Here is a 24,373-nt window from a genome sequence, read left to right as displayed (position 1 = left end):
CCTGCTGCTAAAACAGGTCTCACAGTAGTGAGGCATCATCAGAAAGGTACACAAAATCAAAGGGAGACTTTTTTAGTAATTTTAGGAGGTGGCTTGGGGTTCTACTTCTTCATAGCAACAACACCTGGCAAAAGAGGGCAGGAAATACTTGGAGATATGGAGGGAGACCAACCCATTTTACACAGAGACAGTGCATGTTTGATGAGCAAGCCTAAAATGAACATTTTCAGGCATGGACTAGACAGGATCATGAAGAGGCAGTAGTTAAGGAGAGAGGAAAATAGCACCACAAGGACTAAAAAGAAAAAAATCTTAAGTGTGCATTCTGGTTATGTGTGCTAAACTCACTCTAAGCCAGAAATAAAATACAGCTTAGGTTGGCAACCTGATTTAGGGGGACAGGGATTGCTATGCTGTTATAATGGATCTTAAATGCAGCTTGGTTGATTGTAACAAAAGGACTAGGAAAACTGGGAAAAATCAAATTGTATTCTCTGAAAGACTTACGTCGTCCTCAAGACTAATATTTCAATTCTAACATTTCAATGCACACCATGCTAGTAACTTGAATCTGACAAACACTTCAGTACTGCCAGGGTTTGTCTTCCTTGGATGTAGCCATTGATGAACACTGCTTATTCACAGTAAGCTTCAGTCCAGTTCAGCTGGAGCTGCTCTGGTTTTGATCCCTTACACAAATAGAAATGTTAGTGTACTTCCCTGTTAGATTTGATTTATGATTTCTTTTTAATCTGTGCTAATTTTTGGGCTCCTTGGCAGTAGTTCATAGGTTGAAAAATAGTGTTAGTGACTCAAAAGCTGTTGCCAGGTTTCTGTGGTTTGCTTTTGCCCATACTAAGCATTAAGCAATTAATCTCAAGGTTTTAGGCATGGCAAAACAAAACAACATCTCAGATGTGGCTTATTGTCAGTTTGAGAAGACTTTCATTGGCAGTGAGGATGAAAGAAAGAATGGAGTAACACAAGCAATAACTATATGACAAAATGCCTCTGTAAGCAGAGACTAGACTCAATATTTGCAAGATTTTTACCTGTTTTCCAAGTATTCTGAACCACAGGTAAACTGTTCTTTGACAGGTCAAACAGAAGATCTTGTAAGAACTGCAGATAACTCGTACACGTACATTTTTCTAACATCTTCCTGAAAACTACATGACTTTTTTTTTCCTTTTAAAATATTTTTCTCCACTTGCTAAGGTGAAGTTTTCTTTGAAAATGGTGCCAGTTTTTGTGCAGGTGAATTAAGTAGCCTATAGCAAATGCTGAATGAACGTTGGGCATACAGCATATGGCTATCCACACTTAATCAAAGTGACTTGTCTTTTTGTGGATATAAATAGCCACACAGCACCCACAATGCTGGAAACATTTGATGAGCCATATCTGAGTGTGTATGGCTGAAACACTGAATTGAATGTTTTTTCATGCTACGCAATGGGCGAAACTTTCTGAAAGACAATAAAGACTGCAGGAATTTTGTTTGTTCTTGTTCTGTGCTATTGTAATATGCTATGCATTTTTAATTATGTAAACCAGAATAAACCAGCTGCAGAGCCATGTTCAAAGTGTTGTTGGATGACATAGGACAGTAACTACTTGAATATCTGAGCCAACCATGAACTTCCCAGTGCTGTTGCATGACTTGCCTAGTTTGTTTAAAACCAGGCTGAAGTTTAGGACTCAAAGCTCCCAGGTCCACTGACAAACTGTGCACCATGCTGAGCTCTGATACTGAGTACACAGCTGTGCATGCGTGCTGAGGAATGAGTGAAAAGCTTCTTAAAAATACTCCTGAGAGCCTCTGACAGTAGTTGCTTACTGCTGGGAGCAGAGCCTGGCTGCACACAACTGCCCCCTCTGCCCAACACATGGGACGTGGCACCTCCTCACCTGGGACGTGTTAGCCCAGGGCAGAGGGTCACTCACATGCAGTCAGGTTCCAGGCTGGGCTACTAATAGCTGCCCTGGAGCTGCTGTGTGGGGCTGTGCCTCCTGCTGTGGGGGTGCAGCAGTCAAACAGCTTGGCTGTGACCCCGGTGACCCAGAGTGGACCACATCAGGCTGTCTCACAGCAAGCAGCACATGCTGCAGCCCCTGCCCTTCAGCTGGAAGCTGTGCTTCATTGACAGTGGTTACAGACAAGAGCAGCCCCTCAAGAAACAACCTTGTCTCTTCCATGTTGCTGCTGAAACAAGTCTTTTCAACCTTAATTTTGGTTGCACTTAGGCTTCCTCTTCTTTATGTATTAAATCCCAGAACTCTGCCTGACAGCATGCTGAAACATGATGTGTGAATGCTGCAAGTAATCATGAGACAAATTGCATCCACCTCAAGTGAGTTTTTATAATGGGTCAACCTAACCAAGGTCACGTAGAAGCCCACAGATGGACTGACCAGTGCAAAACGCCAAGAATGGGAGGCAAGGCCAAGCTCAGGTGCAAAAAAGTTCTTCTGCTTGATGTCATTCTTTGCTGAGACCTAGGATGAACTGTGTGTGTAGGTAACAACATACAAAACGAAGAGTATTTAAACCACCAAATGGCTTGAAGCAAACAAAGACTTTGAGGATACAAGTTGCTTTAAAAATACAGCTGTGCCTTCAACATAAATACAAATCAACTCCAACAATTACCCCTTGCATCTGTCTAGGCATATATTCTAATTTCATGAGAGGTTGTAAGGGTTACTATTTTTTGGTTTGTTTGTTTTTCTCTTCAGCAAAATGATTGGGTGTTAAGCAAAAACATTGGAACAACACAGCTGTTACTGGAAAGCTTCTTTATAATGAAAGTTCAGAGAAAGCTTAGCAAAATGTTAGTAAAAGCATAAAAGGAAACCAGGTAAAAATGTTTTTTGCAGAGAAGGTAGCAAGTGCTTTTGGATTTCCTGTCTTGAGACGTGCTTTCACGATCTTGTATAGTGAAATCAAAGAGACTAAGAGAGGAAGCACAACCATTTGGCAAGTACTTTAAGTATTTCTAACAGGTGTGCAGAAGGAACATGATCTTTGCTACACGTTTTGCAAGCTGCATTAGAACGCAAAGTAAACAAGATTTGTATGGTTATATTGTCTCACTTTCCCCTGGAAGTTTTGGAGCTATTCTATCCCTCTGTCTAATGTGGTTGAGTTTTTAAAGATATCAAAGTTCACCAGCGTTTCATGAGAATCGTCATATGAGCAGGGAAAAATGTTCCTATAGCTAGTTGCCCATGTTGATCCTAGTAGAGGATCAACAATAGTTTGAGACGCGCTGCAGGGTCTTCTCCCAGAAAGCATGGTGAACCATGAGAAGTGTTGGAAAACAAAGCAGGAGAAACTAAGGGTATGGGTCTGAGGGTATGTATATGGCTTCTGTTTTTCCAACAAGATTGTTCTGTGTTGCTAATGAAGCCACTTTAAACTAGCGTTTCATAACAGCTCACCAGTGCATACACTTTGGCTGGTGAGCAGAAGATGCAGGATGCACTTGGTCAACAAGATCTCTGGAATACTTAAATCTATGCTTGGCAAAGTAATGTTTGAGGTGTGTGGTGTTATGACAAAGTTTTCACAGCTTTCATATACCATGAGTAAGTCTCATGGGTACTGCAACTGTTCTCAGTAGTTATATCTTCTGCTGATGGGGCTCTTCAGAAGTGCCTGCTGTTCTCTTCCCTTCTCTACCTCCCAGCAGTTTGGAGATTCTGATGTATATCCTATGCTGACATTATTACCATGCTTTAAATATTTAATACCAGTGATACTGTGAATACTTTTGTGAACTGCAAGATGAGAGCTAGTATATGATCACAGAAATCTCTGCTGGAGTTCATTTATGCTATCTGAATGTCAGCTTCTCTAGAGCAACTGAGATTGTGCTAGAAGTACAGTAATCTTGGCTTAGAGGCAGAACTGTTTTCACCCAAATCAGCAGGACTGTTCCTGATGCTGCTTCATCTACCAGTAGACTTTGCTTCTGTAGAATAGCAGTGGGCAAAATTGTCTGTACCACAGCAGTTCAAAGGCAATTGTATCTCGCATGTTGGAGAGCCACAGTCAGTCATGGAACTAAAGGTCCTTAGCTGCAACTGTATTTGAGCTCAGTACCTTTCCTAGCTGGAGTAGAGCCTTCTCTCCAAAAAGCAAAACATGTACTTGCTCTCCTGAGGAAAGAGCTGTTCTCTCCTCCTAACTCTTCTGTTACTATATTAGCTGTTCTCTCCTCCTAACTCTTCTGTTACTATATTAACAAAGCAAAAATCCCATTTTTTCTCCTCCTCTGTGAAACAACATGCCCTGCTTTCTCACAGCCTGTACCACCACCTTCCTACCTAAAACACATAACCCAAATACAGCTCACCCACCCTGTTCCCTAAAACTTCCTCCCCTATCTTCATACTACTTAATATCATCGTCCCATTAGTTTTAAATAGTTGGTCTCTATAGTTACCTCTTATCTTTATTCCCTTAGGGATCCTGTTTATCCTGCAGTTGTAGACCCAGTTCTAGTTTGTGAGCCCTTGGAGGCCTCTATGCCTTTTCATGTACATGTTTACAAGTTACTGCTGAGGGTCCAGCTGTAAGACTAAAGACTACATCCAAAATTAACTAGATGTAGCTGTTCCACATGGGAACACCTCTACTGATAAAGCCATCAAATTACAGGAAAAAATACAGATGTAGAACATAAGTCTTGTACAGCCAAGAGCAATTAATACTATTCAAACAATGGCTAAACCAGCTGGATAACAAAACAAAGTTCAACATAGCCAGGAAAAAAACAATGCAGCAAACTATTTTAACTAAGTAGTGCTGTTCAGGCAGCCTTGTCTTGCCTCCTACCTAGGTAGCTGAAATGTAGTCTGGGATTTTGCCTGCTGCCAAAAGGCATGGGTATTGTGGGGGATCCCTCAAGGAAGAAGACGTGCTGCTGTACTAGTAGACCTGTGATGATAGTAGGGATCTGCTACATGAGGGTCTCAGGAAGGATACCTGCTTCTGTAGTGGGAGTCTGAGGAGCAAGCAGAAACTCAAGTACTTTCCAAAAGACCAGTCTGTCCCCTTCTCTTACCTCTAGCTCTCTGCATACCATCATGAGGAGACAGGGTCATGGGCGGAAAGAAATCAACAAAGAGCAGTTTCCACCTGAGAAATATGGCTGTGTAGGTAACAAGTATATAAGCACTTGTGATCAGTCCAACCACAGAAACGTTGACAGGGAGGGACTTCTGGAAATCATCTTGTCATCAACACTGTGTCCAGTTAGCCTTGTCTAGTCAAGTCCTTAAAATCTCTCACATGGACATTTTCCAGCTTCTGGATAACCTGTTCTAGTGCTGTACAACTACTCTCCTTGTGAAGCTTTTCCTAGTATCCAGTCTTAATCTCCCAATCTGCAATTTGTGAACACTATTCTCATATTGTCTGCCACTATTGGGAGGGGAAACCATATTTTTAACGTGGAAGACAAAGAATGAACTTGTAGGTGTACACTGTGGATCACTAGGAAGTAAGGATGAGGGTGAATAACATGCAACATCAAATTAATCACTAGTTATGCATATAATGTATATATATCTGGGAATCCCACCACTCTCCATCTGGATTCTAGAGTTAAAACCGGGTTCCTGTGAGGAAGTAAATTCCACGGATTGACCACAGTTAATGTGGTTTGCCAGCAGCAAAAGAGGGACAGCAAATGAAGAGCCAGCTTTCTTTTTACAGCTGTCATTTCAAAGCAGTATAGAAGTGAAAGCTGAAGTGACTGCCCGGCAGTAACTTTGGTGAGTTGTAGTGGAGAAGCTGAAGGACGGACAATCATCAGAAAATACTGTAATAGAGATGGTAGGTAGGTAAGGACAATACACTGCAAGATGCTTTGAAGTTCACAGTTAAAATATTGGCTAGTGTTAGGATGGGTCAAATTACTTAATGCATGACTAATTTTAAGTACTGGCACTTACTTCCATATTGCTGAGGTTATGATAAGATTTAGAAAATAAAAATCTATACGACCCATTTTGCTGTTCTTCTTTTGCTAGCTTGTGAAGCTAGGAAAAGGGCTGTGATTAGAAGGTAGAATTTGTTTCTCACAATCAAATAGCTTATCTATTCTTGCAGATCCTTCCTTGATTTTCATTTGATTCCTCTTCAAAATACTTTCTGCCTTAAAACTGAAAATCTATTTCGTCCTCTTCTTTGAGGAGGAAAAAGATTCTTCTCTGTCCATTGAAGGACAATCATTGAGAGTTTAGGGAAAACTGTCAGGCTTTTCCTGATTTCAGTGTCTGCCCTGCTCCAATGTTAATTTCACTAGGAGTGTCTATCTTTGCCCCTTGAGTTAGGGATATGCTTTCTAGTCCAAAAAAAAACCCTATGAATAGCCCCAGTCAGTGCTCGGAACTAGGAGTAACCTGGACATAGCAATCCAATGTAAACCTATACTACTGTCAGATACTAAGGTCTTGGGGAAGGAGTGAGGGGAGTCTATTTGGCATTTGTGAGCTTCTATCAGAAGCTTATAATTTGGCCAAACAAGGAATGGAGTTCTGAAAACTGGTGGTAAAATGCTGGAATTCATAGAGTTTTTCGCAAAAAATAAAATACAATAAAAAAATAAATAATAAAAGCCTAATAACAATAATAAAAAACACCTCCTATGAACTGAGCATAGAATATTTCAGCCCAAATGGTTGAAAACTTGCAGAATTATAAGCAGTTGTAAATAAATCTTGTGAGAAAGAAGTGATTAGCAAGCTTATTAATAGGTAGTATTACAAGCTTTGGCAGTAACCAATTTAGATTATGACTTATCTGTTGTGTTTGTGTATTTACCTGTTATAAAACTGGTTAAGTGAAAAAGGCAAATGAGAATTGATTCTTGGGGGGTTTAAATCTTACCTTCTGAAGTGCAGGGTGCTTTTGAAGAGTGATTGGTACATACTGGAAAAGATTATGAAAACATGTATTTCTCTAAGTCCACACGAGGTATGATTAGTCTCAGAATAGTAATAACAAGTGTCTGAAGCGTTAACCTTGAATTTCTCAGCGTTGAAAGCCAAGAAGGGTTCTTGCCTTTTGGTTCATCATCCATGATAAAAAGTATGCAAGTCAAACTAGACCTTCACTGACAATTGCATAACTTCATAGAGTTGCTGCTGATGGAAAATAAGTAATTATCCTCCCATACACACCCTTCCCCCCCCCGCCTTTTTTTTTGGGGGGGGGATGGGGGGAGCTTCTAAGTACAACGAAAAAAACAAGTCTTTAGAATATTCTAGAGTGACAACATAAAGATATCAAAACTCTTACACTAGCAAAGGAAGCTATTAATCTACCAGGATACAGAATTCATCAATTATATCACCTGAATGTAACAGTGAGAGAAAATAAGATGGAATACCAGGTACTCTGAAATGCGGTGTTGATACTGATCTGGTGTTTTTGGAAATGCCCATGTCAAATGGTGCATTGGTAGAGGAAACGGTGAATGATTAAGTATTGGTAAGGTATATTCTCTTCATGTCTCAAAAGTGATAGCACAGAGGCAAGACCAGGAACACAACTGGAAGTAATGTACAGGCTGCATTTTTCTGTCTAGGTAAATCAAGAAACAAGTGGGTAAAGGATGTTTTTTCCTGATGAACTATGCAAACGTATTCTTACTGGTTCTCATAATTACCCTGCACGTAGTAATAGATTTAAGAAGATCTGTGTGCTTTGTGTACCTCTCAAGCCTGCAGTTACGATTTCCAGTCCTGAAAGAACACGGACTTTTTGCATAGACTTTTTGTAATCTCTTGATTATACAGGCTAAGATTTATTGTTTATGAATTAAACTTTCAGCTGTAGAAGTGAAAACAGGATGTAAACTAGCACACATTCTGAACCACAAAATGTGCTTACAGTAAGGATCCCCTGTAGGACTATACACAGCTTTGGGCTAGAGAGAAGCTTGATAGATGGAGCAGTAAGTTTCCCTTTCTCTTGACAGTTTCTCTGTAGGGGGGAAAAGCTTTGAGCGGTTATATACCATACCAGATGTAGTGGGAAAGAAAGGAGATAAGGAAAATATGTTTATTGCAAGGTCTAAGTGTTCTTTTAGCTAAGTTTGCTAATTTCTAGCAGTATGCCATCTCTTTGTACTGTATTCAAATATTTATTAGTGTTACAACTGAGCCACAGATGTTCAGTTTAAAATTGGTATAAGGAAATTTTGGGCTGGAGTCAAAAAGCTTTCAATTCACAAGTTTTAAGATAAGGGATAGTGGAGAATGAAGACAAAATTAGGCCAGCACTAAAGAGAGTATGCAAATCCCAGCATGCAAGCAATGCTCCAGGAATTACATGCAGAGCAGGAAATTACCTTTGAGCAGGGGGAGCTCAAAGAGCTTTAGTGAATTGATGAAAATGCATGTCGGAGAAGAATTTGGCCTCCTTGGTCTAGAGGTGGCATGTGCCTGCCTACCTAGTGGTAATCTAGTGACATGAAGTTGTAGAAGATGCAGTAATGGATATAAGACAGTGGTTTTTGCTTTTTGGGGGAGGGGATTGTACTGTAAGGGTGGTCAAACACTGGACCAAGTTACCCAGAGAAGCTGTGGAGTCTTCATCTGTGGAGATACTCAAAGCCAAGCTGGATATGGTCCTGGACAACCTGCTCTAGCTGACCCTGCTTGAGCAGGGGGACTGGACTAGGTGACCTTACAAGGTCAGCTCAACCTCAGCTATCCTCCAATTCTGCAGTACTGTAGAAACATGCCTCTCTGGCACTTTCCAAAATCAGATAAAGGGAAGTGAAGCATGTATTCTGAAGAACGATTTGCAGAAATGACAACTGGAGTTAGATAGGACTGTATGTGTTATCTTCTCTTAGATTTAGAGCTGCATAGACTATGAAGCTTTTCTGTAACTGCTTGGGTCTTAGCTATACACTTAAAGAGTTTTGCTCTGCTGTAGCCTTGGAGTTCTAAATAGTCATTTTAAGGTCTGGTGACTGTATGATTGAAGCAGTATAAAAATGAAGCACTGCTCACTTGAAGAAATTGTATATATGCATAAATCCTTGAAGAGTAATCTCCTAGCTACATCGTGTGCTTGCTGCAGTATTTGGCTGAATCTAAGACAAGATTTGAGGTCTTTAAATGGGAGTGAAGTGTGCAAGGGACTGGGTAGTGAAAATCCAACATGCCTAGTTGAGTAAAGAAAAGAAGGGTAAAAGCTTGAGTCTACAGCCTTTGAGGACTTTCACGTATGCTTATTTTATGCACATACAAATCTTTTTGATTTTGCACATACAAATCTTTTTGATTTCACTGGAATACCTATGTAAATCTAAATAAGTCTGTGTGCACAAATAAAATGTCTTCTGCTGATCCTGCAGGGACTTTGACTGCCTCTGTGAAGCATAACTCCTTGCAAGCCTCTATTACTGAGTTTAATCCTGTGTGTGTGTGTGTGTGTGTGTGTGCCTGCATTGTTATGTGACAGTGTTGCACCCCTGTAAGCATTCCAAAGCATTAACCCGTTCCTGCAAATACATTATTATTGACTGAATGGTAAGCAAATAGACATGTGAAAAAGCAAGCTGCTGATCTACTGGTTAACAGATTTAATAATCAGGAATTTTCAGTCATACTGCAATAAATATTGTGTGACTTCAGCAACAGGACATTGATCTTATGCTGGTGCGAAGCCTAACTGTAGTGTATTTTATCAACATCATGAGCCATTGCTAACAGTACATCTTGCTAGAGTTGCACTGAAAAAGGTGAATAAACTTTAGTAACTGGGCCTTTACTTGAAATGTGAAGTATATGACTTAACAGGTTGCTGGAACAAATCATATAAGAAAATGAAACTGAATTGTGTTACTTCAAAATATTAACTGAGGCTAACAAATGTTGAATGAAGAAATTCTCCAGAATTCCATTGTCAGCAGCAGTTTAAAATGCATTCATCGCTAATTGTATGTGACAACCATACAAACAAGTAACCTCAGTTGGAACAGAGCTAGAAGATGGGTTATTGATTATGCTCACAGAAATATAACATTGGTTTTTCAATTGAATTCTGAGAATTTTGATTCTCCATGGTATTGCCATGCTAGTGTCAAAGTAAGGGCAGTTATTACATAAAAGTTGCAGAGCACTTCCCGTCCTCTAGATGTTAAGGTGTAATGTTAGCTTGGAACTCCAAGATGAACAATGAATGAACTTGTCTACCTTTTTGATTCCAAAGGACTTGAAGTAAGGAGAAAAACACAACAAAAGCCAAAGACTACCATGGCGTATTTTGTCATTTAGTCATGTCTACTGCCAATAGCCATTACCACGCTTTCAGCCTTTTTGTCCATATTCCCAGCTGCCTGCGCTAATCATGAATTAAACCAAACATGCAGGCTGTATTTAGGACATCAATAGGGATAATTGAACCCTGAACAGAGATACTTAATTGTACCTTCATTCCTGAAACAAGTCTGTCCACTGGAAATGACGTTGCTAACCAGGCTTTCCTTTTCTGTTTTCCCCCTTTTTTCTTTATCTGTTGTATATAAGTGGGGATTTTTTTGTTCATTTAATTAAAGTAGTGATACTTTATGAAAAGTATGGTTTGAAAAGTAAAAGTAATTGTAAAGAACCAAATTTACAAACTTAAATAGTGCTGGATTAGAAGGGTTGTTCAGGTTTTATGTGCTTCTTTGTTGTTGTTGTAAATATTCAAATGTCCCATAATGTTTTGTTTGGCTTTTAAGTTTAACAAATAATGTTTTACTGACAAAACTTAAAAGAAAATTTAAACTATATTCAATAGCTTACAAAAGCATAATGCTGAGCTGTATTTAGAATTGCCTGTAACTGTACAATAAAGTAGGAAAGTCAAAGGTGCTAGTTCTTAAATTAACTACCTGAGCCATGTGATCTAGAAAAGCTTCCAAAGAATGAAAAGTATGTTTAATCTGGTAATGACTTGTTTGATCTCTCGTTACCAAAGCAGCATAATCTATGTAGATATATCAAGAGTTTCTCTCTCAAATCCACTTAGCTTCATTCTCAATAACCTGGAAAAATTCTCCCTTACTCTTTTAAAGCAAAAATTTAAGGCTGAGATTTTCAGAGCTCAGGTGCCCAATACCTACTAAATTCTAGTGGAAACAAATTGGGTTTTCATAAGAGGTTCAGCCCAATGTAATATTTTCCAAACGGCTTTGCATTTTCAACTTTACTGCGGCTGTAATTTGAAACAGACCTCAAGAACTTAGTCATTCTGTGTTGCATTTTCTGGCTGCTCTGATTCTGATTTCCTTGTTCGCTCCCCCGCCGCGCCCCCCCCCCCCCTCCCCCAGACACACTTGGCACCCCAAATCCACTGTGAACTCTGGAAAGAAAAACACAAGGGCATATAAATTACTGGCACCTCCAGCCTCTGGAGCAAAATCCATGCAAGTGAGTATAATTCAACTCTTCTCAGGCTATAGTGAATTTAGGAGGGAGCAACTGCATATAGGCACACTCTTCCTCTCTCTCATGCTGTACCATAGGGTACATGCTGCCTGGGCCTGCTGAGGTCTTCTGCCACATGAGAAACTCTTGCAGCAAATGCTCAGCCTGGTGGGTTCTCATTGGGACTGCAGTATGGTCAGTAAGAATTTGAACACCATATTCATGCCATTAATCCAGTGAAGAACTGGGGGGGAGGTTACCTTTGTACCCCTTATCCAGCCTCTCTTTTGGAACTCACTCTGTATTGTAGCTAATAGCTATGGCTGGTGCCTTCCATATTTTCAGTTATTCTGGCGGTGACGGGATCACATCCCTAGTTATTCTAGGGATGTACACTTTCAGTAGATTTCTATGTATCCATAGTTAGCATCGACTCTCTTGGTAGCACTGTCATTCAAAGTACTTATCCTTTTTTTCTTTTACTAGTTTCTCCCAAATTAGTTCATCTTTATGTGATTTGATAATGAGTTATATTATGCAAAACTAGTTATATAGCCAGTCACTATTTCTTTCAATTATTTATTGAAAACAGATTCATTGCTTGTTGCTTTGGAGTTTTGTCTTATTTTTTAATGATCCTGCTAATCTCTTGTTGTTAAATGCAGAAGATGCTGGCACATGTGATAACCTTTAGCTGTTAGTAAAGGTACTTGTGTTCTCATTTTACTTTCCTTTCAGTTCAACATCACTGGAAGCTTGTAGCTTTGCCATTTATGATCAAAAGAATGTAAAAACTTTCTAAATTTATTTCCTGATGTTATCAGAGCTCAGGTCTGAAATCTGATATACTACCATCATAACTGTGAGATTTTTTCATCTGGGGAAATGAAAGGTTCCATGCCACATTGACCCTCTCTCCCCAGACTTTTTCTAATTCATATGCCAATAAAGGCCAATGTGTATCTGAACAATGATTTGTTTTCAAATGGTGATAAAAGACTGTAAGTTCCTATTCTTTCCCATCTACACGAGAAGACAGTCTCATTTTAGTCCCTCATACATCCTCCTTGCAAGAACTTGTTGAGACATTTGTCATGGAGATTTTGCTCTCTTCATTCTGGAGAAAGTTCAGCTTGCCATGGAAAAATGATAATGCCACATTCTTTTTTTTTCTCACAAGAAACTAGCAAGAGATCCCTTAAAAGAGCACGTTCCTGGAGGAAATAAGGTGATAGGGCAGTAATTTTTTCACATAGGCCTTTGTGAATAGTAACAACAGCTGCAGCTAGAACAGTATCCAGCATTAGGACATGGCCATGGACAGAGATGGCTTCTCTTTCCAACAGATCCTTTAGTGTCCCAGAAAATGTAGCAAGGGACGGTGGTAGCAACTGTTTTCCTACCTTCTTCTTGACCCCATGAGGAAAAACCTGCATTTAACTCCTTTCCTGCTCTCAGTGACCTCATCTGCAAAGTGACAAGCAAACAGGAAGGGATGAGAATTGTCCTCAGTATCCCCACATACTTCATCAGTAATGCCTTCGTGCACTGTGACCACTGCCCTACTTTGTGTCTATTCTCAGTTGATAGGACCATTGCCATTTGCAGTAAAGTTCAGTAACCAGTAATGTAGGCAGAGAATGTAATACTTCTGTAGCTTTGCCCGCCTTGTAGATGTCTTTCTACATGGTGCCCAGTTCTGTGAAGGGAACTTGCCTTCAGCCCATCATTTGGGGCAACTGCTTTGAATAGCAAAGGTCCTTTGTTTCAAACGAAATCGAATACGTATGCCTGTTTGTGTGGAGTTATCACTTGCTTGTTTGCAGTCTCACACCAATTTTTGTTTGATACCTAAAACTCTCAGTTAAGAGATCCTCAACTGCAGAGCTCTGATCCATAGCTAAGAAGATGCCTCGAAGCTGAAGAGTTGCTCAGATTTTGTTTGCCCATCTCAAATAAGTCCATGCTAATAGCAGTTTTCTGCCTTTCTTCTGCTGCCACTCCCCCAAAGCACTTACAATACTTGGTTACCTTGAGGCTTGGGAGGGAAGCAGTCTTTCCAGCCAAACTGCTATGTTAGCCTTTAATCAGTTGTTGGGAGGAGTCAGAGTTAAAACTTTTTCTTTTTCCCTTGACTAATGACTGCCTGGTTTCTCTTCATTCTTTGTTTCCTGCTTATAATCCCGAACATGTGCTTTTGGATCCACTGAGCACCAAAGGTACATGGTGGGCTCTGAGGCCCATGCAGCAATGACTGTTTCTTTCCATCTTAGGAGCTAAGGACAACAGCAAAGCCTGTAATCAGGAGCCCAGCTGTTGGACTAATCTGCTTTTATCAAAATGTTTCTAGTCTATTTGTAGCAGAGAAAGTCTAAAAAAAAAAAAAAAGTAGAATTTGATCACTGGATTTGAAAGCTTGATAGATTCTTTCTTTTCTCGAAACTTCCTTTCCCAAAAGCACAGGAGAGCTTTGGAAACCGCAGAAGTAATCCCTCCACACTTGCTAGAGGTCAGTCCTATCTGCAGCAGAGCTATCACTTGTGCTGTTTCTATCTTCTTTCTATTTTGGATGTGCTGGATTGAGTGGAATTGATGGCAAAAACTCCTGCTCTCCAAAGGAGCTAGCTCTTCCACTACCTCCAAAACTGCCTCAGTGAGCATGCTGCTTTTGCTCCAGCCAACTCTTAGTAGCACGACCGGCAGGACCTTGCTATTGACAGGTACTCAGGCTTAATATAAGAAAAGATATATCCCATAAAAAAATGATAGCAATGAAGTTGGGAAAGCAGCTGAAAGAAACAAAAAAGTTTCTAAGTGAAGGGAGAAAAAGGTCTTGTCCATTAGAAGATATTTTCAATTTCACCAGCAATCACCTCTCTCTTCCCAATCATTGACCAGAGTATCTACAGCAAAAATCCATTGTCCGTACCATCCTCTCCATCCCCCATGTCCAGTCACACCCAAAAGCAGTAAGTAGCAGCTATTAATTCCAGTCTTACAGAGCCATGTTTGCCCAGATACGCCACCTGCAGTTCTGGTACTGGCCCTGGGATCTTTGCACTGAGTTCCAGTTAATAATGAAGATGTCCTCAGATTACTACCCTGCCTCTGCTTAAACAAGTGTTTTGTTTCTTTTTTCCGATTTTAGGATCATTGATTGCTTCATCCCAAATCTGTCTTTGGAAATGTTATCAAGAGCACATTCCTCCAGAAAAGGAAAAAAGCGCCATGTATTGCAGCCAAATCTATTGGTCTCTGTAAACTTACAGTGAACACAGGCAATTTGTAGTGATTGCTTTTTCATTTGGTTAAAGAGCCTGCTTACAGATATGTAATGTTTAAATATATATGCGAGTGTGTGTCAATTGTCAGTATGGAAGGGTGCCTAGAAAGTTCTAAACTATACAAGCATTTTAACTAGGCTTCAAAAAATGTACTTTCCCTTCAGCTGTGGGCCCAGTGTAACTGTGTTATGATCTCTTGGCATGAAACCACGTCTCTTATGGTTTAATTATTCTGTGAATGACTAACGCTTCACCAGAAACTCTATTTAAGCACAGAAGAATGGATGACCTTCAAACAAATTATCCTTCATTATCTGAGAAGCTGGCTGGAAACAGCCGGACACATTGCTGAGGTGGGCATTGTACCATTAGCACAGGCTTCCCCTTGGGCCCGGCCTGATCAGTGTTATTGCAGCAAAGTATCTCTAAATCATTCTTTGTGAGAACAAAGGACTTCATAACCTGGTTACAAACCAGGTTACTTTCTGTGTTGGGGGTGGGAGGGCAGTGCTCAGCAGCCTTTCAGAGTGGTTCTCCAGATGATAGTTTTCTTGCCAAAAGGGAGGCTAAGCTCAGCTCCCAGGTTCCTGTTGACCTTCAGACTCACCAGGAAGTGGGAAATGCTGGATGCCCTACCAGTTCTGAGTATGGCAGAAAGATGTGTCCTTGGTTGCCAGACATTCGTTACCTTGCATTATCCTTAGCTACAAAGAATGTATCTTTAGCTGCTCATTGGTAGAAGGGGCACATGGTTGCGGTACTGCAAAGGTGCCCTTTAGCTTCTTACTGGTAAAAGTAGTGCTAGGGGAATCCCAAACAGGAAACAACCATTTCCGTGTTCAGGTGAGCTGTTCTCTTGTTCACAAAAATGTAAATATGCTGTTATCATGATCTCTTGATGCTAACGTTGCTTTCTGCGTGGGAGTGAACTAGGCTTTGCAGTACTGCGGGAAAATACATGTTTGGTCTGGAAAGAGTGGTAAAAGATGTCACCAGTAACTGCTACACAACTCAGAAACCCTATTTCCTCAAAAACCATCAATAACTTTGCATGCTAGCAGCTTTCTCTGTTTTTTCTTTTTTTAAAAAAGCACATTTACCACTGACTATTGAAGAGTTCAAACCAGAGAGCTGCTGGATGAGAAGTGAATCTGGCATCCTCTTCTCCTCACAGTTCTGCTGAAGCCCCACGTTTCAGTGTGGTTCTGTTGCACTGCTGGACATCATGATTCTGTGTTGGCACCACTATATGCAATGAATTACTCTGTTCCCTTCTTCAATGCTAACTGGCTGAACTCAGCTAAGTAGCAGCAATGCTGCTGAGTGAAGCAGTTCCATGTATAGTCTCTGCAGAGGTGACTTTGTCCTCAGAAAATAGTCCAGATTTTAAACACGCTAGGTAGGTGACTTAAGGCAACTGTTTTCCTAACTTAGTTCCTTCAGTTAGGTGATGAGTTTGGGCCACTGTTAGTCACCTCAACGGGAGGCTGTTCTAACAGCATGGGACCTTACCGAACATCGGTACCCTTAGTGAAAAAAACAGGGAACAGTTGCAATTCTGGGCAACACTGGGCTTCCTGGTTACAAAACGCAGAGGTATTGCAAAAGGTGCACTTGATAATAAGAATATTAACTATCAAATGCATGCCCTGCACCCTGCAGCATGATGTTCTTTCCAATAAAACAGGCGGTAACAAAACCAGACTGTGCTGGATAGGGAGCATTCAACAGACCAAACTGGATTTTGGCAGGGAGAACAACACAAACAGTAACGTGCCCCCTCTTGCTTTAAAAAAAAAAAAGGGGGGGGGGGGGGAAGGCCAGAAAAAAAACCATTAAATTTTTTATGACCATATACAATCAGAACTTTGATCTTTAGTCCAAGAAGAGGCACCTCAAGCCATTAATTGATATCTCAAAGGCAGGCATGGGCATTCATTTAATAATGACATAGCTTAATAATGCTGTCTCCTGCTGGTTTTTGCTTGGTCTATACCTACCCACTTAGTCTACAAGATCCAAGTCTCTGTTTGATGCTTGCTGACAAGGAAAGACCCTTATGGTTTTTAAACGCATTCTACAATACAGATGGTGATCCTCCGTCTGTTGAGAAGGGATGTTCCGTAGTAGGGGCAGTATGGTTAAATTAGAGTGAACGTTTGTTTTCAGCCCAGTTTGAAACCAACTGTCTTTATTAAGTAATGCCTGTCAAACTTGTGTTGCAGAGTTCCTATCGAGTATGAAATAAAAAAAAAAAAGTGAATGTGAGGCCATTGCTTTTAGATGCATGTTTAGTGTTCTAAAAATAAGCTTGGAAGTACTTGTGTGCACTCTGCAAAAGTCATATCTAAACACTGAGACCAAATGAAAGAAGCTGCAGAATACAAAGCAAAATAAATCCTAATACTTAGTAGTATGAGCACACAACTCTGCTGCCTGCCATCACAGGTGAGGAGGGGGAAAGTGGGAACAAGGGTTCCTTGCAAAAATTTGCTTGAACTCAAGGGAGAGAAAAGCTGCTTGTGCACCAGCTGGGATTTCACAACTCTGGTAAAAAGCACAGGATGGCAGAACGGAGGGATGGAGGGAAGGGAAGGGAAGAGAGGTCCGTGGCCTTCTGAACAATGCAGATCATGGCTGGCACAGTGAGACAAATCAGTTGTACAGCAGTGCACTAGAAACGTGCAATGCAGCATGTGTGCAGTCCATGTTGTACATGGTCTAACAGATTTCCAGCATGCAGATGAGTTGCATATGCACGGTACAGCCACCAGGCTTTATGCAGCCTGCGCCTGAGAGACACAGTCACAGAGGGCATGGTTCAGCCAGACTGAAGCGAGTACACAACCTGGCTCTAGTACCTCTAGCCAGAAGTGTTAGCGAAAGACAAAAAGGGAATTAATGTAAAATGACACCTACTTTCTTTTAAAGAAAGATCAAAAGGGAAGAGGGAACTCTTTGGTTTTAGAAATACTAGTTGTCACCAGCTAAGCCATTGCTGTAGCAAGCTCATGTGAATTAACAGAAAAAAAACGCAGGTGTTACTGTTTCAAAGATCATGACCCTATTCAAGTTAATGAAAGCTGAATGGCTCAGACTGCATCTGAAGGGTGAAAGTTTAAATGCCATTATAGCTATATCTAAGATCTTGTCCCAGATCACATAATCACATGATTAACCAACAACTTCTGGCAATCTGAAACGGTAACTTGCATAGAAAAAACACAGGCCATTCAATAAGTTTGTTTCCATGCATGCAAGTATATTGCATTTTCTGTAGTCAAATATGCTATGAGGTTTTTTGTTTACTTTTAAAGTGCTTTTTGCTGTGTGTCATTCCACACACACACACACACCAAGTTTTTACTAAGAAATGGCAAGATCAATCTCTAGGGGCTCTGTAACTTTCACCATTTTCAAACTAATGCAAATTGCTAGTGCGTTTGTGTGTTAGTGTTCTTCATCCTCCTTTGCTTTGGTCATAGGGTCTCTCCTACTGATTTTTACAAGATACATGCTGTGTTCCTGCAGATTTGTTCCTTTTGACTAGAAAAATAAAAAACGGCATGTGTCTTTCCTCTACTTAGTTATGGGATGCATCTGGAGCAATGAATTGCAGGTCTCTTTCAGCCATCACTTTTCCTTACTTCCTAAGCAATTCTGAAATGATTATACCAAAGTTTGCTTTCAAGTAAAGAAGCTAATGGAGAGCTCTCTCTGAGTTGGGGGGGGGGGGGGAAGTATTCTTTTTCCTTTTGGTTACACATTCCACCTCAAGCTTGAAATGTTCCGAATCCAATCTTCATGGAAGCAGAATTACTTCTCTAGTTAGTTCATACTGAGGAGAAAAAAAAAAAAAAAGGTGGAACTGGAGAACTCTGGCTATCCTTCAGACAGCACATAAAAATGGCTCCCAGGGCTGTAGTTTTAGGGTATGTATTTTTTAGTTAAATAACTGTAGCAGTCCTGTCAGCTGGCAAATACAAGGTGAATTAGCAAAGCAACTGTCTGCATGAAAAAAAGGACAGGAAAGATTCAACAGAAGGAAATCGAGGTATTGAAATGAGTGAGATTACAGAAAAAGTTAAGTATTGTCTTAAGAATTCAGCCCTTAGATAACAGTTCTGATTTGGGTGGAAAGGATTCCTTTGATAGTGGCCATTTTTTTTCTTCCTGAACCTTCTGAAGTATATTACATATCATATCTATTTTGTATGTATTTCCAAAAAAGAAGAAAAAAGTTGTATTCAAGTGAGATCTAGAGTATAAAATCAGACTGCTGGTGCTGTTTATTATGTAAAACACAACTCAGGATTTTCTTTGGTACAGTCTGCCCTGTTACATAGTGATGTTCTCCCTAATCACTTTGGCCATTTTAGTAGCATCGTGAACAGACTATGCATTTGTTTTTATTTCACTTGCACTCACATCTCTTTTGTTTCTTTCTTATCAGCAAATATCTATTCATTGGTCCTGTCTTGTTGTTTTACATTTATCTGTATTAAAATGTATGTCACTCGTTACCCCAGAGGTTGCACATAAATTAGTCACCTGCATCTCACAGTTTCATTCTTTCTGGTTATTGCATCACCTACAAATAAAATTATTTTCTTTTATAGCAGTTATCTGAATTTCTACGCCTTAACTATTTCTTTGTTCAACCAGCCAATTTGTGTAAGTACCTGGTGTGGGTGTCCCACAAGTTTGACAGAATAATTGCAATGAGAATGTTCTTAGTAGTCCTAATGTAGTCCTTAGTGATATGGTTTAGTGGAGGGCTTGTTAGTGTTAGGACAGAGGTTGGACTAGATGATCTTGAGGTCTCTTCCAACCTAGACGATTCTGTGATTCTCTTTCTAAACTCGAGGGACCTAGAAATTGGAAAACACCAAAAGTTTTTGACTGTGTTCTAAGAAGAGATTTGACTGTGGTTTTGAGAGAGAACTCATAAGTTTACAAGCCAGAGCTGTATCAGTCTACCCTGAGGTAAAAGTCCAGCACCAAGAAGGTAGCTCGTATTTAAATGTGACTTTCTAATGGCCTCTTTGTTAACGTTTTTTGTCCTACACGTCTGCTTGAAAGAAAATCTTTGAGCAGTCCTGTTAACTGCTCAGTAGTTGTATTACACTGTAATCGTAATGATTTTTTATTTTGGAATACTAAAATATTCTGTATGTAGGTGTATTTACATTAGTTTTTATATAATTTTAAAATCTTACTGTACATAATATAATCTCTCATAATAACTTAAGATGTTCACAGCAAAACATTAAGTAATGAGGAGAATGCATTAGTGCAAAAACGAAAGGTAAATCCGTTATCTAAATTAGGTCTTGATAATTAATGCTGATCTGTAATCTTTGCCTAAGAGGTAAATACTAAGTCTTCCCAAAACAGTTGCATCAGATTTCTAGCGTTTCATCCAACTGGGGAACCAAACACTGCTATCATGTGATCATATGATCATACGATTACATGGCTCTAAAGCCCACTGATGCTTCTAGAAAGACTTGGATAAGCAAGGCTCTTGGAGGTAGTACTGAGACCTTCCTGCATGGAGGAGCATTCTTTCCTACATGCATCTTTCCTCTCTGGCAGAATCTGTCCCTTCTTGTCACCCACAGCTGCTGTTCCTCCAGGCCTGCCCAAGGGATGCATCACTTTCCATCAGCTGCAGCTAGTTCTCAGGCGTAGAGGTGGGGGGTATTGTTTATTTCTGGTGTGAGGAAAGTACTTCTCCATCAACTGGTAATGGCTCTGGGAATAATCACATTTGATGGTGACAATTTAAAACTAGATTAGGAGAATCTGAAATCAGACTTTAAAATGTAGAATAAATAGCCTGATTTTAGTTCCCAACCACGTCAATTTCCAGGTGAATGTATAACTCTGTGCCAGTTGAACAATTAAATATTTATTTAATTTTTATTAATTTAAATAATATATATTATTATATAATCATATAATACATAATTAAATATTTATTTTTATTATTTTTATTTAAATATTATATATTTAAATATGGTTTCATACTGTGGAAAGTTTAATTTGTTTCAGTTACCTGTACAAATAATTCTAATCTACAGATCTGTTGCCTCTGGTTTGAATAGCATGCGTGTTTAAAACGGCATGTGTCTAAACTTAGCTTGCAATGCTGGAGCAACTTATTAAAACAGACAGTTGACATACACTGGGTATGTTAGATATGTACAGATGATAATTGAAGTTTATCAGACTAATTCTGAGTAGTTAAATGTGCAGTTTTTTCAGCACAAACACAAAGAATATTAGTGCCATGTCTGAACAAATTACCTGTAATTACTTCCTGTCAAAACTGATGTAAAAACAACAGGAAACAAGTTAACCCTCTTAATTCTCTGATTACTGGATGTGTTATTGTCTGATGCAAAGGGCGGGGGGAAAAAGACATAATGTACCACTACCATAATTTTAGTTCTGTAGTGCTGCATTACTTCACAATTGCGTCAGCATGTTCTCTGCACGCTTTGGTGTCTTTTGTTTGTAAATCATCCCAAGGGAATCCACAAAGCTGCTACTGGCAGTCAGTGACAGAGGCAGGAATTTTATATAGCTTTCACGACAAACCTTTTCCCAAGAATGGCCTCCCTCGTGGTCAATTCCTGGTAGCAGTCTTGTGATAAACATCCTCCATGTGTTTTGGACCTCCTTGTCCATATAAAATGTTACACAGTAGTCTTCTGTGGCATTGCTGTGGAAGGAAATACTTTATATAGACCAGAGATTTTACACTAGTATCTTTCCTTCCCCTACGAAGACAGAGTCCAGTCATCTCCAGCGTGTACCAGTGAGTATAATAGGATATTGACTGTTATCCTGGCTGAGCAAACAGTATACTACAAGACAATGAAATGGTGAAATATCATCAACTTCTACAGAATTGTTATGAAAGCTGCAGTTGCAGGGCAAGAATTTGTCTGTTGTGATCTCCCTAGCTCTCAGTCTGTAGGTGTAAACCCGAGGGGAGAATTTGGTTGCTTTATTAATCCAGGAGTCACAGGAAGTCAGCTTTTCCTGTCCCACAGACTGTTTATGAAACTTCAGGGGGATCAAAGAAGTACTGCTTTAGCTTGTACACAGAAGCAATAAGCCTGGAAATTTAGGATAATATTTTTAGATTAAAATTTGCTGTGGGCATAAAATACTCCTCCAGGAAACTGGTTTGATAGTGGGAGCCATGATATCAGATGCAATGACATTTTGAACCATCTCTTTTGTTACTTCAGAAGTGTTGTGAGTTTTGCAGCTTCTTCACTTGTGAGGGTTGGGTGTTAAAGTTCTAACCATGGTGGAGAGGGTATGAAAGCCTGTTGTACGCTGACTACACTTGGCAGCTTGATAAATAGCTGGTAGCTGTGCTAGCAGCCTGTATCCTTTGCTTTGTAAAATAGGCAGTTTGATCACTTAAAAAAAAAAAAAAAAAGTAGAAACATGCCAAAGTAGTGAATGATATAGGTGAATCAGTGAAGTGTGTTAAGCTTTAATGAAGGAGAGAAGCATGCTGTTAGTGTGATCATCACCTGTCTCTAATGACACATCAGAAGTATTTTCACACCATTCATGTATAGAGTGTTAATGGCATTAGCTCAGAAGAAGCTCAAAAAGAAACAAACTGCATCATTTCCTCTTGAACTGTTCTTCCCTAGAGTTGTTTACTGCTTGTCTGATTAATGTCTAAATGTGAAAATGGTAGAGCAGAAGATAATTTAGCTGTCCCAATGGGATCACCAAATGCCTGCACTTAAATAGGGTTATGGTAAACTTATACTCCTATCAAGCAGTCAATGTTACGTAGTGTGTTTGTGTTTTTTAAATTAAGAAAGGTGTTATATAATTGAAAATGTAATTCACTAGTGATGGATCAGCAGTAGCTATAGCCAAGCAAGGGTTAGGGGTGCCACCTCAAGTTAGACATGTAATCAGGGGGTGGAAAAATCAGGGCATCCCCCAGAAACAATTTTTGGAGGGAAACAGTTTGGGGTGCAGAAGGCCTTGTCTTTAAACCCACTGTCACAGACTGCTGCGGTGTTGGATTTGACATTAAAATCTCATCTTGGATAAACTGCAAGTAAACTTGAGTTATGTGACTATATCGACTAGGACTGGCAGGTTACGTATGCACATAAAATTCAGGCTGCATGATAAGCTATGTGGGTGGAAAAAAAAAAACACCTCAGCCTGGGTCTTGAATGGCTTGAAAAGAAAGAGTATTTTGCATCACAGCAGTTTAAAACTTTGTTTAGGGTTTAACCAAGTAGTGGAGCACTATTAGCATAATCTGTTTACTGTCTGGGCAAGTGATGATTGCTTCCAGATAGGCCAAAGGGGAATTACCATTTTGAAAACATGAAGGGGCGCTCAGTGGCAAGGAGAGAGGAATTCTGAAGTTACCTGGGACTGAATGAATATTAAGAAATCCTTCTCAGTAGGGTGGAGTGAGGAAGAAATCTTGAATCTTAATAACTCCCCAAGTAGGGTGTTGGTAGTACAAAAAGGAAGGATTCCCAAAGCTAGGCTCCCTGTATCCCTCAGGATATAAGCTATGCAAAAGGACTGAATCCCTGAACATCTGTGCTGAGAATCTAACAGCACGTTTGCTGGATAGAGAGGAAGTAGAAGAAACTTCTGGTCTTGCGATAAGTAGATTTTGTACGGCTCCCTCTAATCTCTGTCTTCTGTCTATAAGTGTTTGTGTGATTCAGTTATCTCTTTCGGATTTTTGTATAAAAAATATTTCTATTTGTTATTAATTTACCTGGATTTGAATGACTTCAAGACACCTAACTAATGTTGAGGTATTCCATCCTTTATAGGCATGGTGAACTTTAAACTGGGATGGTGGACCATTTTCATAGTGTGCCTTCCCCTCCAATATATCTCTAAGCTATCCAAAGGATAACCAAGCCCACCTCCACCAAGGTGCCTGGGCTACTGCTGTAGAAATGACAGCTCAGAGCTGTGTGTCAAAGAAACACCACTGGATTGGCAGCATTAGCCAGGAAGCTCCTTGGTATGCATTAAGAAAGTGGGGCCTGTGCAGCTAGTAATACTTAACGTTTTCTATCACTGAATCTTGGCAGCTTTAGTCTATCAGCTGCTAAGAACCGTATTCCACAATGTATAGGAACATGGACTTAGGGAGGTTTTAGGGAGTGGATACATAGTTAGGTACTGAAACATTCACCACGTACATTTTTTGAGAATCTAGTCCTAGATGATACAGAGGCTTTCAAAAGTGTCATCTTGCTTAGATTGTACCCATTTAAATCCTTTTACACATTTACTTCTACGTGATGAATATTCATGTGCCTAACCAAAACCAGTAACTCATATTTGTAGCAATTCTGCCTACAACATCAAAGGTTGGACTAATCAACAATAGTCTCTTTCAGTGTTACGTCTTCTGGCAATTTTCAGGTAATTTCAGGAGATTCAGAAACGAAGTCATAATCAGAGGGGGCTGGGGGTTGTTTTGTTTTGTTTTTACCTTTTTTTCCTGGACTGCAGCTGAAGCTACATAAACTCAAATTCTAAGCAGAATTGATCTTAATAAACTGTAAAGAGTGTCTCACCTGTTAAAATGTCTCCTTTATGGTTTCAAGTGCTTC

The 24,373-nt window shown here is 39.8% G+C and overlaps 1 protein-coding gene across 1 annotated transcript in view; it reads left to right on the top strand.

Annotated features, from left to right (window-relative positions):
* Positions 1-21,455: 21,455 nt before the first annotated feature.
* The window catches only part of SLC39A10 (solute carrier family 39 member 10), a 106,939-nt gene continuing 104,021 nt past the window's right edge, over positions 21,456-24,373 (top strand). Inside the window, exon 1 of the mRNA XM_035536807.2 lies at positions 21,456-21,552. The gene's annotated coding sequence lies outside the window, so the exon portion shown is untranslated. The remainder of the gene's footprint in view (positions 21,553-24,373) is intronic.

Source organism: Cygnus atratus, chromosome 6 (assembly GCF_013377495.2).
Source record: "Cygnus atratus isolate AKBS03 ecotype Queensland, Australia chromosome 6, CAtr_DNAZoo_HiC_assembly, whole genome shotgun sequence".
In the NCBI taxonomy this organism is placed as follows: domain Eukaryota; kingdom Metazoa; phylum Chordata; class Aves; order Anseriformes; family Anatidae; genus Cygnus; species Cygnus atratus.
Note: the sequence above shows the minus strand (reverse complement) of the source record. Positions and strands in the feature narration are given on the sequence as shown.